This window comes from Berghia stephanieae, chromosome 6 (genome assembly GCF_034508935.2).
Source record: "Berghia stephanieae isolate SIO BIC M18660-M18661 chromosome 6, UCSD_Bste_1.3, whole genome shotgun sequence".
Lineage (NCBI taxonomy): Eukaryota > Metazoa > Mollusca > Gastropoda > Nudibranchia > Aeolidiidae > Berghia > Berghia stephanieae.
The window spans coordinates 35015972-35032915 of NC_088365.1; the positions used below are offsets into that span (position 1 = coordinate 35015972).

Below are 16944 nucleotides of genomic sequence, written 5' to 3' on the forward strand. Positions count from 1 at the left end.
CAAAGCCATCACTCATTGTCCATCGCACTATTGGTCAGTTGACCCATGACCATGAACATTACGATGGCAGTCAATGACACTAGGATTAGGATACAGGTAAATTCTATTGTTCACATCTCTGTGATGAACGGTCCGACCGCAAGTCCAGTTGACCATCCCGTTAGACTAATTTGCATTTCATATTTCATGAACCATTGTTTTAAATGATTGAAGACAATAAAAAAAAGCTCTTTTATGGGGGCGGTCATTATCAAATTTTGTCCCTTATAAGTGGCAGGCTGTCCCAATTATAGCGGCTGGGAATTGGAAAAGGTATGACTTATTATATAGAAGAAAAAAAAGTATGTTCTCAAAGAATCATCCCAATAATTTATAATGTGGATGTCCCAAGCAGTGTCCCCAATACCGGTTGGACTGTAGTCCCAAATTGTGACCCATGTATCAGCACTTCCAATGTGATTTTCCATTTACTCATTAAATTTTAATCAACTTATATATTGATGTTACTGGTAAGTAAGTATGAAGTTTGAATTGGATCTGATGCTTTCAATCTTGATGCGTTCCATCACATCGAAGGCAAATGGATGGTCACTGCAATATCCACAATAAAATAAAGACTGAATTCATCAACTGTCAACAGGTTCTAAAACTCGGTCTGTCACTGTTAGCAATCATGCAAAGAAAATCTCGGCGTTTCTTGTTTTTTTGGGTTTTTTTGTTTTGTTGTTTTGTTTTGTTTTTGTTGGTATTTTAATTTTAAAGTTAAAGGGGGGAGGGGTTGTTTTGTTTTGTTTAAGTTTAATGTGTGAGAAAAACATATTATACATAGAGGATGGCTTACTTTAACTTCAACTTCAACCGACGGAAGAAAAAAAAAGTATAATGGTTCAATACTATTGACAATAGAACAGTAAAGGAAGGTGCCCCAAACGTAAACAAGGTCTAGAAGCACGTGGCAGACCACATGTTCCTGTCTTGACAGCTCACGTTCCAATGTAAATTATAGAAAAAAATAACCTTTAAAATTTGGCTGTTATGTGGCAAAAGAAACACATATTCATAAATACTCGATCACGCGTCAAATAATATCTAAATATTGATTTTTTATTAAACAAATCGTAAAATTTATCAAAAATTACTGTCGGTCTATTTTTAGACCACGGTCAATCTCATTCTCCAAAATCAATGCGCTTGTGTGAACAAAACAAGAACTATTTGAAATCTGGTTTTCGGAATAATTTAGCCATATACAAAGAATTTAAATAAATAACTATTTTATTTGTACGTATTTGTTTTTAACTGACTGAGTATTATCTACAATTTGAACGACAAAAACGGGAGACCTGTTTTGTGCGCAACGTTGTCCGGCTGCTAAAGTTCCTAATCACCAGAAAAGAATGGCAGTCCAACTCATGCAAAGGTAAGATGCCAATTTCAGTGTTTGAGTTTGTAATTTGTATCGATTGGTTTTGAGAGAAGGAAACGATTTAGTTCAATGTTAATCCATAATAGCGTTCGGGTATTTAACTTTGGATGTCTCACCGGCATAATTTTAGAATGCTTTGTTTATTTGTTTTCATTTCACTTCGCAATTTGACTGCTGTCAGTCATTACAAATTACAGTTACAGTTACAGTACAGCTTCACTCGCCGATTCTCACTTACAGAGTTTACGTTTCCTTCACTCATGTCTGCTTCATGCTCATTCAGTGAGTGATTCGAATACTACTCTGTGAGAGAACACACTTTTCGTAATTTATGACATTTTATGGGTAACGTTTACAGTCTAGAACGTGTGTCAGTGTCAGCGTCAGTCATAACTTGACCGAAAAACAAAACAGAAAGGAACAAAAAAAAAAGAGCAGACACCCCCCTCCTCAGTAGTTGAAATCTCAACAAAAGTTGTTTTTTTAAATCCTCATCTTTCGTGGCGCGTAGCTTTCACCGCTTGTCATATTTTATTGACTCTCGCTCTTTCCTGACCTGATAATAATAATAGATTTCGAAACAGTCTTCATTCTCTCATTATCTATTCATGACTGGAACTGGAAAAGGAACAAGACAAAGGGTCTCTGCCACCGATTTTCAATATCTTGTGTTGTTTGAGGGATTTAAGTTGGTAGCCGTTTTTGCCACATAAGACTTGTTGTTATTGTTTTTGCTGAGAGTCGATGGGATAAGGAATGGCAGAGAGGGAGGAAGGGGTGAAAAAATGAGAATGTCTGGGAAAAGAAAATGTCCCACTCAACCCCTTCTCGCATCTTTGATATTTGGCAGGTGTCAAACTACATGTATGACGTTTTGGATCTTCCAAGCCGTTTCGCCTTATTTGGTCGGTAGCTCTGTGAAAGAAAACATACAATTGTAAAATGCAGGGAGTGCGGTCTGATATTTTCGTCGTCGCTATGATTATTCCCAGACAGGGTCTGCCAATAACGAAAATTGGTTATTCCCAGACCGATAGAGGAAAAAAAAAAACAATATTTTTTTATTTAAAAAAAAAATAAAAACAATTTTAAGAAATTCATGCTCAGAAACGGAACAAGGCCAAACAAAAAAGGATAAAAGAATAGACTCGCTCCAAAAAAAAAAAAAGATTTAAAAAAAAAAGGGGGGGGGGGGGGGGGGGAGAGCGATTGAATGAATCTGTGCAGCTAAAATGAGCAACGAGTTTCCCTTGGCTCAAGAGGAATGAAAATGAAAAAAACTGTGTTTAAGTTTTTGTATGAGTGTTGTGGGGGGTCGTGGGGTTTTGTTACAGTTTTATACTTATAGATAGAATGCGGTTGGCCAAGGAGTTCACAACATTGCCATCCGGAAGTATAACGGACCAACACACAAACTCTGTGTAACCATGAACTTTTATAGTCTGGTTAATACAGTTTAGTGAGAACAACTCACAAACGCGGATGGCAAAAACAATAACAAAGGCCTGAGTGACGTCATCTGCATACTATCTATACACATCCCTGTTAGTTCAATCTATTTTGGGGTAATGATCAAGTGGGGCCTGGTCCCACAACTCTTTACGGATTTACCTTGGATTGAAATGAAAACTAAACCTCTCTGATTACTTTAGATTACCTAATTTTATTTCATACGTTTTTTTATGAAGAAGAAGCTTTTTAGGATTTTGTAATTCATAGGAAACACCATGATATGTGACATGATGTCTTATCTAAATTTTGCCTGAGGAATGATAAGCCAACAATTTTGAAAAGCTCTCTCTATTGATCGAATTATCAAAAATTTTATTTGTGATCAGATATTTTATTTGACTTTAAAGTGAAATCTAGAGGCATTAAAAAATATTCAATGTTTATTAGACTTTTCTTATGTGATCAAAAAGTTAAATACAGGAAATACTGATCAAATGAGTTCACCAGAAGGTAAATAAAAGCCCATTTTTTAAAAGCTAATCGACATTGGTTATGTAATCTTGCCTTCATGATCATAAATCTCTGATAAAATTAGACCTGACACAACGGTTTTAGTTTTAACAACCTAGTGGTATCTGAGTTCCAGGTCCATTATGTTTTCTAATGTTTTTATTGAATATAAGCAAACCATTAAGAAATAGGTCATGTCTATATATTCAACATTGAATGGTATTTCTTCTTACATTGAAATAAGTGGTTCTTTAGAGTAATAAGGCTCATGGAACTGGAGTTATTCCTGTTTCTGTAACATGAAGCAACAGACCTTAAATAGTGCTTGATAACTTTCTTTAAACAATAAATGGTATTTCATCTTACTTTGAAATAATTGGTCCTTTAGAGTCATAAGGCTCATGGAACTGGAGTTTTTCCTGTAACATGAAGCAACAGACTGTAACAAGTGCTTGATGAACTCTGAATAAGTTGCACATTTACATTTTACTTGTAGAGTTAGATCCAGTTATTCATTCAAACATTGCTATCTTAATTTCAAATTGGCATTTAATTAATAATAATAAATATAAAGTTAAATAAATCCAATGATAATAATTGATAAAATAAGATAATTATAACTTTTATTCATTGGTTGGTCCATATGAATTTTACTTTATGATTTTGTGTGAGATGATATTGCTTTTTATGGGACCATGGGAAAATGGTTTAGGATGCCATGCTTATCTTTTTTTTTCAGATCTAAATAACATTACAACAAGAATGAGTCTCTGCATTCCTTTAATTGTTCTGGAAGCATTGGCCTGCCTATACCATGGGAATTAAACAATTTATATTCAGGAAGAAGTATCATTATTATTATTATTATCATCATCATCATCATTGAGTCATATCCTTCAAGATTATCAAAATGGCTTTCATTTGTTACTGTATCTTATAGAGTTCCTCATATATCATTATGGACCCTTCTATGTTTTTTTAATGGAATTAATGTTTTTATTCTATATTCTTCATAAAACCTCTCAGCTTTATTGACCTACCAAGTATAATCTAGAGACTAGAGAGCGGTGATTGAGAGAACAGGACCATATTTTGCTTTCGAGCGTTTCTTAATTTTAAAAGCAGCTTACTGTAGTTTGTAAAGATTTTAAAAAACTTTTTTCTAATGACAGCGTCTAATACACGTTAAAACCAATGCATTTCTATCCCGTTGTAATTTTTGGCAGTGGTATCTCCATTTTAATGGTATTGGCTCCTGTTTCTTTATACAAATGCCCTGTGAGCTTGTTATACACTCGAAAGAAACATTTACATAGGGAAGTCAAGAAGAATATAGCAAAAGAAACCTGCTTCCTTGGTTATGAATAAGAAATTTAAAAAGAAATAGGCAAATATCTCTTTATCTTGTCTACCATTTAACTTTCTAATTATTTTTAAAAGTTTATTATATCCTTTTCTATATTTATAATTTAATTTATCAACAAGATAAGAGTACTGATGAATCTATTTATGTAGCTGATTTGTAATGGTAGTAGAATTTGATAGATGGGACCATGTGATGTTGCATATCAGAACCTTTCTTAATCAAAGCTTTTGCTAAGGCTCTTAAATCACAGATTTAAAAAAATGGAACTACACAGTTTCAGTAATAATTATCAATTTTCTTTATTTTTTTTCTTTCTCTTTCACAGGATGAGAATACAAGCATACCTTTATAATGGAGAAACATCTTATCTATATTTTTAAAAATGATTTTCAGTTTGAATAACATGAATATGAATGAAATGACAATAAAAGTGATATAAATTTATAATCTGCTTTTAATTTATTTCGATTTCACAAGTTGTGTTGTGGCCCTCAGATACGGCAGGACGGGTGAGACTGAGAACCAGTCCTCACAATAGCACTAGAGGTCTTGTATGCAAGATGTGATTTCCATTGATGCAGTTTAAAGACTGTCCTGTTTTATTCATTCTGGTGCACGCTGTAGGTTTTTTGGGGTTTTTTTTTTTGTTTCTTGTTTTAAAGAAAGATTCTTTGGGCTTTTTTCTTCAATCTAAGACTTGATTGAATTCTGACTCAATGCAAATCAACTTTGTTCCAACTCCAACTCCTCAATTTCAAATTACAATGAACTTGTGCGCCCTTCCTTCTCTGTTAACCTACAGGTTATTGGATATGTAAGTTTAATACATTTACGTCTACCACAATGATAGACTAGCAATTTATCTAAATATCTTGCATTCGTCTTTTGTAATAACTTTTCATTCTGGGTTACACATGAAAGTTAGCAATGCCGGGTTACAAAAGTATTTTGATATTAAAAAGATCATCATCCTAACATTCTAATCTTAATCTTTGTCATCTTACTTTTTTTTTATATGTTGCCAGGTGTAAGACTTATTAATTTTGCAAGTCATCATCATCATAGCTTGTCGCACCAACACCAAACTCACTCCACAGCATTGGGGAGCAGACTCTTAGGTCATGGTCAGTGCAGCTGAGCCCATCCTGGCATTCTCTAAGGATGTCTGCTCTGGGCATTCACATGTACACAAGCTAGTCTCAGCCAGCCCCCACTTTTTCATGCCACCAGTTGTTCTCACAAGTTTTGCCCGTGCTGTGTTCAGTGTTACCAATTCATTCCTGGGGAGCTCGGTTCCGTAGGACAGTTCTTCTCTCGGATCTCCAACAGCTTCATTTGCATGATTGTCCCACTCTGTGTGGAAATCCTGTATACAGCTGCATGGTCAGGGTTGATGCTTTCTTCCGTCATGAAGCTCTTTCTCGACTTCAGTCTACTTTTTATTGGGCTGTGGTCATGTTGGGGGTGCCTTGGGTCCATTTTCTGTTTATATTTCTGGGCTTTGGAAGCAGTGGCTCTTCGAATGTGGGGAGGTGCAATGCCAGCCAGCCGATGGAGGACTGGAACTGCAGTCGGTTTCAAGTTACTCTAATGATCCGGCAGGTGTTATTTTGACATGGCAGGATCTTACTCAGACTGGTGAGACCTTTTCGGCTGTTGAATAGCAGAGGGCTAGTATGGTTGTCCTGACTGTTTTCTGATCTGCTCCCCGTGTAAGTTTTTCTTCTCTTTTCTTAGGAAGTTGTTTCTTTTGGCCACCTTTGCTTTTGTTTTCTTTGCGTTCTGAGAAAAGGACATTGTGCGGTTTACGGTAACACCGAGGTACACGGGGAATGTGTTGTTCTCCAATATGTCCCCATTCCAGGAGATGTTCAGTTTCCTGTTTTCTTTAGACTTGGCGGCTCTTTATATGGAAAGCACACTCTTGAGTTTTTCCTGGGTTAGCATTTTGTGAGTTCTTTAAATGTGGGCTCAGAGAGTGGCTCCAGGACATCCGTTAGTCTCTCCTCAATGGTCTTGAAATCAGAGGCCTGGGACGCGAGACACAGATCATCAGCATATAGAAACCCCTGGATGTTCTCGAACTGAGGTTGGTCATTGGTATAAACGTTGAAAAGGATAGGTGCAATTACCGATCCTTGAGGGAGTCCGTTCTTTTGTGATCTGCTTTTCTTCCCATCCATTTCCACAAAAAAGTGATGGTTTGACATAAGGGATTTTATTATTGCAACTATTTTTGTGTTACGAGTTACCCTTGCAACCTTTAGGAGCAGTTTCCTGTGATTTACTGTGTCATAGGCAGCTGCCAGGTCCACGAACACAGTTCATGTAATTTGTTTGTTCTCGTAGAGATGACTGATCCTACCTCAATGGCGATTGGTCCGGATTGTGATTTTGGTATGGGGTTGCCGACAGTTTTTGACATGGCTGGAAGACACAAATGCAGGGTCTGGGTTGTAACCTGTTCTCCAGCGAGCGCTTGAAAAGGATGATTCATGCGTCATAGAAGAGTGTCAGATTATATTGGTCAGCCCATTCCTCAACAGTATCTACATCTTCGTTGTTCTCATTGTATCCCCATTTGGTGCTGTGGCTGTTAAAGTCACCTATCACAATCATTGGTTTCTCACTAGTGGTGGATGTAACTGGCCACTTGAATGGCGTTGGTGGAGGTTTGTTGACAGATATCACATTGAAGTGTCTGCCTTCAATTCTGAGAATTTCCACCTCACTTACTGTCATGTCCTGGTTGTATGTCACTATTGATTTGTCTTTGACTTTGATGTAGTTAACGCTACCGTGAATGTTGCTTTCATGTTGTATGACTAAATGCATGCCAGGGATGTTTAGTGCCACGGTCTTGTGCGTCTCTTGTAGACAGAGTTGCGTCGCTGGAGGCCGATTGCTACAACACACACAACACCAACATTTTGCAAGTATCTTTAACACTTTTACCATTAAACGATGATATTGACAACAACAATAATAATAACTATTATTATTATTATTATTATTATTATTATTATTATTATTATTATTATTATTATTATTATTATTATTATTATTGTTATTAATAATGATATTAGTAGTAGAGGTCTAGTAGTAGAAATAGTAACAGTTGGACCAAGTACATAAATATGAATATTTATACAGCGCATTTCAACAGATTCAGATAGCCGTGAGCAATGCGCTTCACAATGTTTCATATTTATCCCCCCCCCCCCCCCCCCCCCCCCCACTTCAACAAGCCGTATGGAACCATATTTCTTTGTCATACAGCCTGTTAAGCGACCCTTGTGTACTAAACCTGTCACTACCCGTCATTTCTGTAGCCAGATACTCATTCAATCGAGTGGGGTAAGCGGTAAAGTGCCTTAGCCAGGGAAACAACGCGGGGACCACAATTTTTCACGATTAGTCATCCATCCTATTACTGATCACACTTAGCATTGGCATTGCTCGACTTTTGTGACAAGACGAAAACCGTACCGCTGAGCCATACGGTCCGTTAGTTCAGTCTAGTTTTGTGGTATCAGTGGTTATAATACAGTAGTGGTAGTGCAGTTATAGTAGAAGTACGTAGTAGTAGTCTTCTGTTCAAAATGGTCATCTGAGCGAAGAGATAGGAGATAGATTCGAATTTACTCTCTTCATTGCATTGACCGTATGCTTTGACTTTGATCATTTGATACGCTGTAAAAAAAAAAAAAAAGTACGGTCCACCTTAACCAAAAACAAGCAACAATCTTAGTTTCCCTGAACATAGATATGGTTTTGTTTACGGGAAGAGGGGGAACCATGATTATGGTTTTCCTACAAAATAAAAGGAGCATTTGGGCTATAAATAATATGATCGTGGCCTCCCTAGCTATCTCAGGCTCGGAGTAAACAGCTGGAATTTATTCACGACCAGCTTCAGTTTGCTGCCTTAGCAACATGTAAACAAAAAGTTGGTTGGATGCGCATGACATTACTAAAGGTCAACTGCAGCATAGTTCGGGTCATTTATAAAAAAAATCTGGGTCACGTTTGACGTCAAATGTTATTGTTTACATATGGGGCACCTTCCTTTACTCTTCTATAGTACACTATCTCCCAAACCATGAACTATGAACTCTTGCTCATCGGGAAGACCGCATCCCCACCCCCCCCCCCCCCTTCCTCCCCTCACATACACAGAACCCTTTAAAAAAATAAATTGTAAAAAGTAAGATATGACGTTTTATTATACTTATACTTCTTATACTTCTATTTTTATTTCTAAAAACAACTGAACCCCGTCGAAGAGCTAAGGCCAAGCCTTCAATTCAATCGCATAGTTTGTCCGTTACAATTAAAAGTAAAAGTAAAAGCGATTAGAATTAGACCATCCACAAATCTTTTTTCGACATAAAAACAGTAGACATGGACATTATAAATTATAGACTACCTTTGCTTTTATTATGTCTGTCAAACCCATGTTTGCATACTGGCCAAAAAGTCCCTACGCTGATACTGGCTCAAGTAAATCTCTATAACTGTTGCATCGCACTTTGTCTCAGCTTCAGTTTACTGTTTACCATTGTTATTATTGAATAAGTTATTGAATTGTCATTATTGTTTGAAAAAAGTTCAAAGTGTCAAAGTTGAAAATTGAAAAGGGCAGGAGTTGGAGTTGGAGGCGGAGGGCTAGGACAAGGGGCATTTATTAAATCATTTAGTATTAGTATCATTTCAGTCTCCGATCGCGGATGTTAATATGATAACATCTATTACAGTACAATAAATGCCAACAAAGTATGTCCATGTATTGTATTTTGATAAAATGTTAACCGCATAATTGGAGATTACGCTAATGACAATAATAAAAGGCCAAAAAAAAAAAAAACAACACCAAAACAATCGAATGTAAACAAATCGCTCATGTGACATAGTTGTGTCAAAAACAGGAACGGAAAAGCAACGAATAAACAGTACCGTATTGGTCATGCAAGGGGGGGGTGGGGGGGGGGGGGGGGCTGTTTACCCATCAATTGTTTATTCTAGTAAAAATACTGTGTACTATATCTGAGAAGACTTGGACAACTTTGAAATAATGAAGGAAAGACACATTGAAAGATCCAAGTTTCAGGTATTCACCACCACCACCACTATCACCACCACCACCACCATCATCATCATCATCATCACCACCACCACCACCATCATCATCATCATCATCATCATCATCATCATCATCATCATCATCATCATCACCACCACCACCATCATCATCATCATCATCATCATCATCATCACCACCACCAACACCGTTTTTAACTTCTTAATTGCCATTAAAGGATTCACCCCCCCCCCCCCCTCCCCCAACACTTACTATGGGCAAGACGGGCCATAGATAACACAGGACGCTGTGAGGCGGGCAAACGTTATCAGTGAACCATTATATAACTCAGTTGTTATTCTTTACGTGTATGTCGAGCTCGTTATAATCTGTTAGTCCACGCTGGTATATATATATATATATATATATATATATATATATATATATATATATATATATATATATGTCCTCTACACACTGAGATATGGTTAAATTCTTGTCCCAAACACCGACAACGAGCCTTTCGAATGGGGCGATATAGATAACTGTGCCTCTGTCAGTGAAAGAGATTTTGTCAGAGCATGACAGAGAAAACCGTACCTCGACGATTGAGAGACCGCGAATTACGAATTTCACAACCGATAATCACTTCCTTTAATCCGAATCCCTAAAATACAAGCAGATAATTGCACAAGCAGAGGTAGTAATCCCTCAAGTTCAACATCAATGGAAAGTGGACATATTTAAATTTAAAATTGTTCTAGATTGAACAGGACGATAAACAGAGGAGCTGGCGCTAATGTTAGATTTTGTGTATTGTGTGAGGCTCGGTCAAATGCTTTTCAGATGTGGCTATTAAGCATTTCAAATAGATTATATAATCACCATTATTTTAAATTTAAAAAACAAAAACAAAAACAAAAAAAAACAACAACTTGATGTTGCATCAAACACTTTAGTCTACTGGATTTAATTTGTGGCCCACTTTCTCAAAACGGTATTATCTTGGGATTAACTAATTGTTTGGATATTGAATTTATAGTCACAAAAATGGAATTTGGGGGAAATTTCTCTTGGTGATGGGGGGGGGGGGGATGGGGGGGGGGGGAAGAACAACTTATCACATCTTAAATTGCAAAGAATTCGAATTTCGCATATTTCTTATCTCTTTAAGACAATTCATTTTTCGAAGTCCGATTCATCCCGACGTTAATACCGTTTTGGGACGTGGAGTCACATTTGAGAACTGTCTATCTAAAGAGGGTGGAGGGGTGTCAAAGATACTTCTTTCGTATCTTCTCTCACTCTCTCTCTCTCTCTCTCTTATTTTATATATATATATAATATATATATATATATATATAATATATATATATATATATATATATATATAAATAGAGAGGGGAGAGAGAGAGAGAGAGAGAGAGAGAAGAGGGAAAGAGAGAGAAATGAGAGAGAGGAGAGAAATGGAGAGAAAGAGAGAGAAATGGAGAGAAAGAGAGATAAAGAGAGAGAGAGAGAGGAGGGGGGAGAGCAGAGTAGAGAAGAGAGAGAGAGAGAGGAGGGGGGAGAGCAGAGTAGAGAAGAGAGAGAGAGAGAGGAGGGGGGAGAGCAGAGTAGAGGAGAGAGAGAGAGAGAGAGAGAGAGAGAGCAGATCAGAGAAGAGAAAGAAAGAGAGAGAGGGGGATAGAGAGCGCAGAGCAGAGGAGAGGCCCATCTATTTTCATTGCTACATACTGTGTACTCCCTACCATCACCATCCCTGATTAGTTATCGTTCCTTCAACCAATCCGTCAATTTCAGTTCTTGTCCTTACACGAGAAAATTATTATGCTTAAAAATGGACTTCAAATTCTCTTTTATATTTCATTGTTTTTTGTGAAGGTAAGGAATTATTAAATTAAAAGATGTTTCATGCACACACACACACACACACACACACACACACACAGAGAGAGAGAGAGAGAGAGAGAGAGAGAGAGAGAGAGAGAGAGAGAGAGACATGTTGGCAATAATCCTTTTTAAAACTATAGTTTTTAGAACTTTAAAATTAATGAAGTAGAAGTAATAAACCTCTTGAGAAATGTCTTTAAATAATATCATCTGATCTTTCTCTAAACTTGTGATATCAATTTATCGGTCTCGAAACGTGCAATGGGATATTTGATTCATTCTATGTGTAATTTAAATAACGCTTCTCAACAAGCCGTGGAAAGAATGTTCTTTTAATTTGATCGGTAAACAAACGTCAAATAATTGAAATCAAATTAACCATTTTCTAGTCGATACAAAATAGTGACTAAAATGATACACCAACATGTCATATTGATATTAAATACGCCGTGTAAAATACAATGAGTGTTAATAAAAATAGCGTCGTATTATCATCATCATCATCATCATCATCATCATCATCATCATCATCATCCTCTCCCTCCTTCCTCTTCTTCTTTTTATTCTCCTCTCCTCCTCTTCATCCTAAAGAAGATTAACAGCCCCCCCCCCCCCCCCCCCCCCCCCAAAAAAAAAAAAACCCAAAAAAACCCAACATTTTTAATAAAACAAAAACAAACAAACAAACAAAACACCAGTATATGCCGAGTGTCACGTAAATCACACCATTCCGAACAGAAATTGCCTGCAAAATAATGTTTAAATTTTATATGCGGCCAAGGCCACCTTGATGCCGGCCTAATATAATATTAGATCTATATCATTATCATTGTCCAACGTGAACTTATTATTTGCTTGTATGATAACCGGACACAATAATGGGCCCGTTTTGATATTATTGTAATGGAGAATGTTTTGCGTTGATTTGAGAGTATTTCCATTACAACAATGAGACCATAACAACTTGGGTTATCAGACCTGTAAATACAACATTAGTCTCCTCTATGTGTTTTCAAAACAAAACAAAACAACAAATAAAAAAAATAAAAAAAAACAAAAATTAAATGTCAAAATTTCATTCATTTGATAAGTTGTAAAATATGTTGTAACTCAATGATATATGTTATTTGTTGGTATTAAATTGAGTAACTTTAAAAATCAGTAAATCACTGTCAAACACCCAAAAAAAAAAAAGGAAAAGAAAGTAGAGTTTAAAAAAAGGAGAAGAAGGAAAGAGTAAAAACGAAGGAAAAAAAAAAGAATACAAACAAACAAACGCACAAAATGCCTTCAGTAACCTACCTCTACCACCACCACAAACAACGGCAATGACTGCAACAAATATCGACCTGAGCTGGTGAACAAAGAGCATAATTTGAGTCTAAAATTTAAATATGGTAGGCCCAATATTCCGCGAGAACATTAATTTTTACTCACAATTGAATCCCAATCTCAATAGTTAATAATTTATGAACGATCATAGAATAGCTTTATATTTTAATTCTTTTGGGGGAAGCCCCAATGCGTCAATCAAGCGACAATCGAAAATGAAAACAAACATCCATCAACTTCTTTTTTTTTAAAATCTATAATTTATAATGGTTAGTAAAAGTCGACAATCATAAAATGACCAACAACGGACGTCCAGATGAATCAACCACGGACGTCTAGGGCCATAATTTGACCTGCTTACTTCGACGAAAATTTCGTAGAACTTTAAAAAATGTATTCTGCCTCAACTTCAGAAATAAATACACATCGTAATTCAATACAAACTTGTAAAGAAGAGTTCGGTACTAGCTAAATCGCGTAGAAGCACTTGTGTTATTTCATCCTGCAAATTGCTATTATTGTAGATTTAGCATGAACACTATTTTTACCCTAGGGAAAATACAATTTGTTGGCCTTGAGACTCGTGACTTCTAATTTTTGAGATCCAAAGTAGACAGGCCTGTCCTGCATGTCTGAATTCAGCCCGTTATGTGATAATTCACGTTATCTTGAGTCAAGATATCGCTGCAGATAACGATTATTGACATTGTTAAGTATTACTCATTACTTGATCAGGAAGGTCGTTATGTTGAAGAAAAATGACAATATAGAGCGCTTCATAGCACTCAAGTTGGAGTTGAGCGTTGTTACTGTGAAGGATGATGATGATGATGATGATGATGATGATGATGATGATGATGATGATGATGATTATGGTTCATTATAACAATAACAACAGTTATTATTATTATTATTATTATTATTATTATTATTATTATTATTATTATTATTATTATTATTATTATTATTATTATTTTATTATTATTATTATTTATTATTATTATTATTATTATTATTATTATATTATTATTATTATTATTATTATTATTATTATTATTATTATATTATATTATTATTCATCTCACATTGCCTTTTTCACCCTGGGTCAGGGTATAGGCCACAGACAAACAGTTTCCATCCTTCTCTATCCTGAGCCAACTTTTTTATCTCATTCCAGGTCTTACCACTTCTCTGTATATCAGCTTCTTTAATTCTTCTCCATGTTCCTCGTGGCCTTCCCCTTGATCTTCTGCCCTGAGGGTTCCAGTCCAATACTTTCTTTGTTATAGTTGAGTCATTCTTTCTAAGCGTGTGTCCAATCCACCTCCATCGTCTTCTTCCTATATCCTCTCCCACTGGTTTCTGCTGTGTTCTTTTCCATACTTCTTCATTTTTTATTCTATCCATCCATTTTATTCTGAGTAGCTTACGCATGCACCTGTTTACGAAAATCTGTACCCTCCTTATACATGCCTGTGATGCGTTCCAAGTTTCACATCCATACAGTAGGACAGACTTCACGTTTGAGTTGAAAAGTCTTAGCTTTAGTTGGAGGGAGATATCTTTAGTTCTCCAAACTCTGTTCAAAGATGTGAATGCAGCCTGTGCCTTTCCTATTCGTGCTTTCACCTCTGCTTCCGTGCCTCCATCCTTGTCAATTATACTTCCGAGATAGCAGAAAGTGTCTATATCTTCGAGTTCTTGATCTTTTACTTTGATCTGCTCTCTTTGACGCCTACCTATCCTCAAGACCTTTGACTTTGCAGGGTGAATTCTAAGACCAATTGATTCCGAGAGGCTGTTTATAATTGTGGTTTTTGCTTGCATCTGGTCCTGGGTGTGGGACAAAAGAGCCAGATCATCTGCAAAATCCAGATCATCCAACTGTGTCCAGGGGGTCCACTGTATCCCATTTCTTCTCCCTTTGGAGGTTTCCTTCATTAGCCAATCAATGGCAAGGATGAACAGGAATGGAGAGAGCAAGCATCCCTGCTTGACACCAGTCTTAATATTATGTTACCTATTCATTGTTAGTCCTCCAGAGGACTAGTTGCACACTTCCAATGAGTTTTGAACCGGAAGAGTGGAAAGTGTGACGCCACGACTACTGCGTCACATTAGATAGGCTGAAAAAGTTAAACTCTATGTAGAATTGACCACGATGTCATGACATATTTAACTGACACAATACATGACCCACAGTCTCAATCCGGTATTATTTCAGAATAGCCAAGCTCAATTCAATTGAGTTTTATGTCTTTAAAAAATCAGATGTATCAAAACTAAGTATTTTGAATTTTCCCTCGCGAGGACATTCATTTTAACTCAAATGACAGAAGTTTAACTCAAAAGTGAATTATATATATATATATATATATATATATATATATATATATATATATATATATATATGATGTTCATCCCGAAAGAAAACACCATTTTGAGGTGACTGGACACATATTGTAAAAAAATAATCATGGAAATCTCATATCTTAAATACTTTTGTTGTAAAAACCCTTTGTGGAAAATAACGCTGTATATCTGAATTAAAATGTTTGTAAAAACCAATCATGGAAATCTTTTATCTGAAAAAAAAATATTGTTGTAGCATCCAATCATGAAAATGTCATATCTGAAATAATGTTGTTGTAAAAAAAAACAAAAAACAATCATGGAATTTTAATATCTGAAATCACGTAATTGTGAAAATCAACTGTAAAACCAATCTTGGAAATCTTATAAATGAAATGATATTGTGTAAACATCAATCACTGAAATAATATTGTAAAAATCAACGAAGGAAATCCGATTTTAAATGTTCATAATATTGTCTGTTTCCTACTCTTTGATGTTACACCCAACCCACATTTCTCAACGTTCAGACCTAACCTCGTGACTTCGAAGCTTAACTCTCTCTTTACCGAACGTTTGCAGGATTTTTTCCAAAATGTCATACCTATTCAACACAAAAATTGATTTCTTTACCCCAGAAGCAAAAAGAACATACTACTATACTTAATTTTGTGAAGAAAAACAAGCTTTACAAAACAGCATCAAGTTCTTGATGGCTATAACAAAGATTTTTCTCCAAATTTTGTGATTTACAAAATAAATCTGAAAAAGAAAAATGTTCATTGAATCGTAACGAATGTGACGATTTTCCTGTAGTTGTTAAGGAGGGGGTTAATAACCTACCTTAATTAATAATTCCAAAACATATCCATTAGGTAATCCAAAAAAATTAAAACAGCTACATAGCTTTTATATACGTATTTATCTTCATCTTAAATCACTTTTAGTCGTCCATTATGATCCAACCTTACAGATTAATTAGGGTGATGGATACTACACATTTATCTGGATCAATTAGTGTGTTATCTATCCCGTGACCAAAGACAAAAACTGCATTAATAACACTACTGTTGTGGCGAATGCGCTGTAGGTGTCTTAGGGCCTTATCACATGTACCGTAAACCGTCATCGTATAACGACTGTAGACTGTTATTCCGTCCCAAGCGCTTGCAGCACAAGTTGTATGTAAATGTCACATGATCGGCTTTTCATAAAATAAGAGATGTGTACACGTTAAGAAAAAAATGTCACTTGTACTTCAACTCATTCTTACCATCGACATTGAGACAATGAAATAATCTCACATCTCTAATGAAAGAAAAACACTCTGTTCTGTGGAGTCTTCAAAATTGAAGTTACAGACTTAAAAGGACGAAAAATAAGAAGAAGGGTTTTTTTTTTATATTGTGTTTTACGTCACAAGGAATGTTACCTCTTTTCTTATATCTATGACGATGACAAATGGGAAAAGCCATGTCAGTCTGAACACAGTGTGCGGTCGTAATACGATGACGGTTTACGTTGTTTGCATGA

The 16944-nt window shown here is 36.0% G+C and overlaps 1 protein-coding gene and 1 long non-coding RNA gene across 2 annotated transcripts in view; one reads left to right on the top strand and one right to left on the bottom strand.

Annotated features, from left to right (window-relative positions):
• LOC144974939 (leucine-rich repeat serine/threonine-protein kinase 2-like) overlaps positions 1-9656 on the bottom strand; it is a 115251-nt gene extending 105595 nt beyond the window's left edge. The window contains exon 1 of the mRNA XM_078918473.1: positions 9184-9656. The gene's annotated coding sequence lies outside the window, so the exon portion shown is untranslated. The remainder of the gene's footprint in view (positions 1-9183) is intronic.
• Positions 1290-5201, top strand: LOC144974941 (uncharacterized). The gene is made up of 3 exons (XR_013645834.1): positions 1290-1420; positions 4128-4234; positions 5080-5201. It is a non-coding gene; the product is annotated as an uncharacterized LOC144974941 (long non-coding RNA).
• Positions 9657-16944: the final 7288 nt, after the last annotated feature.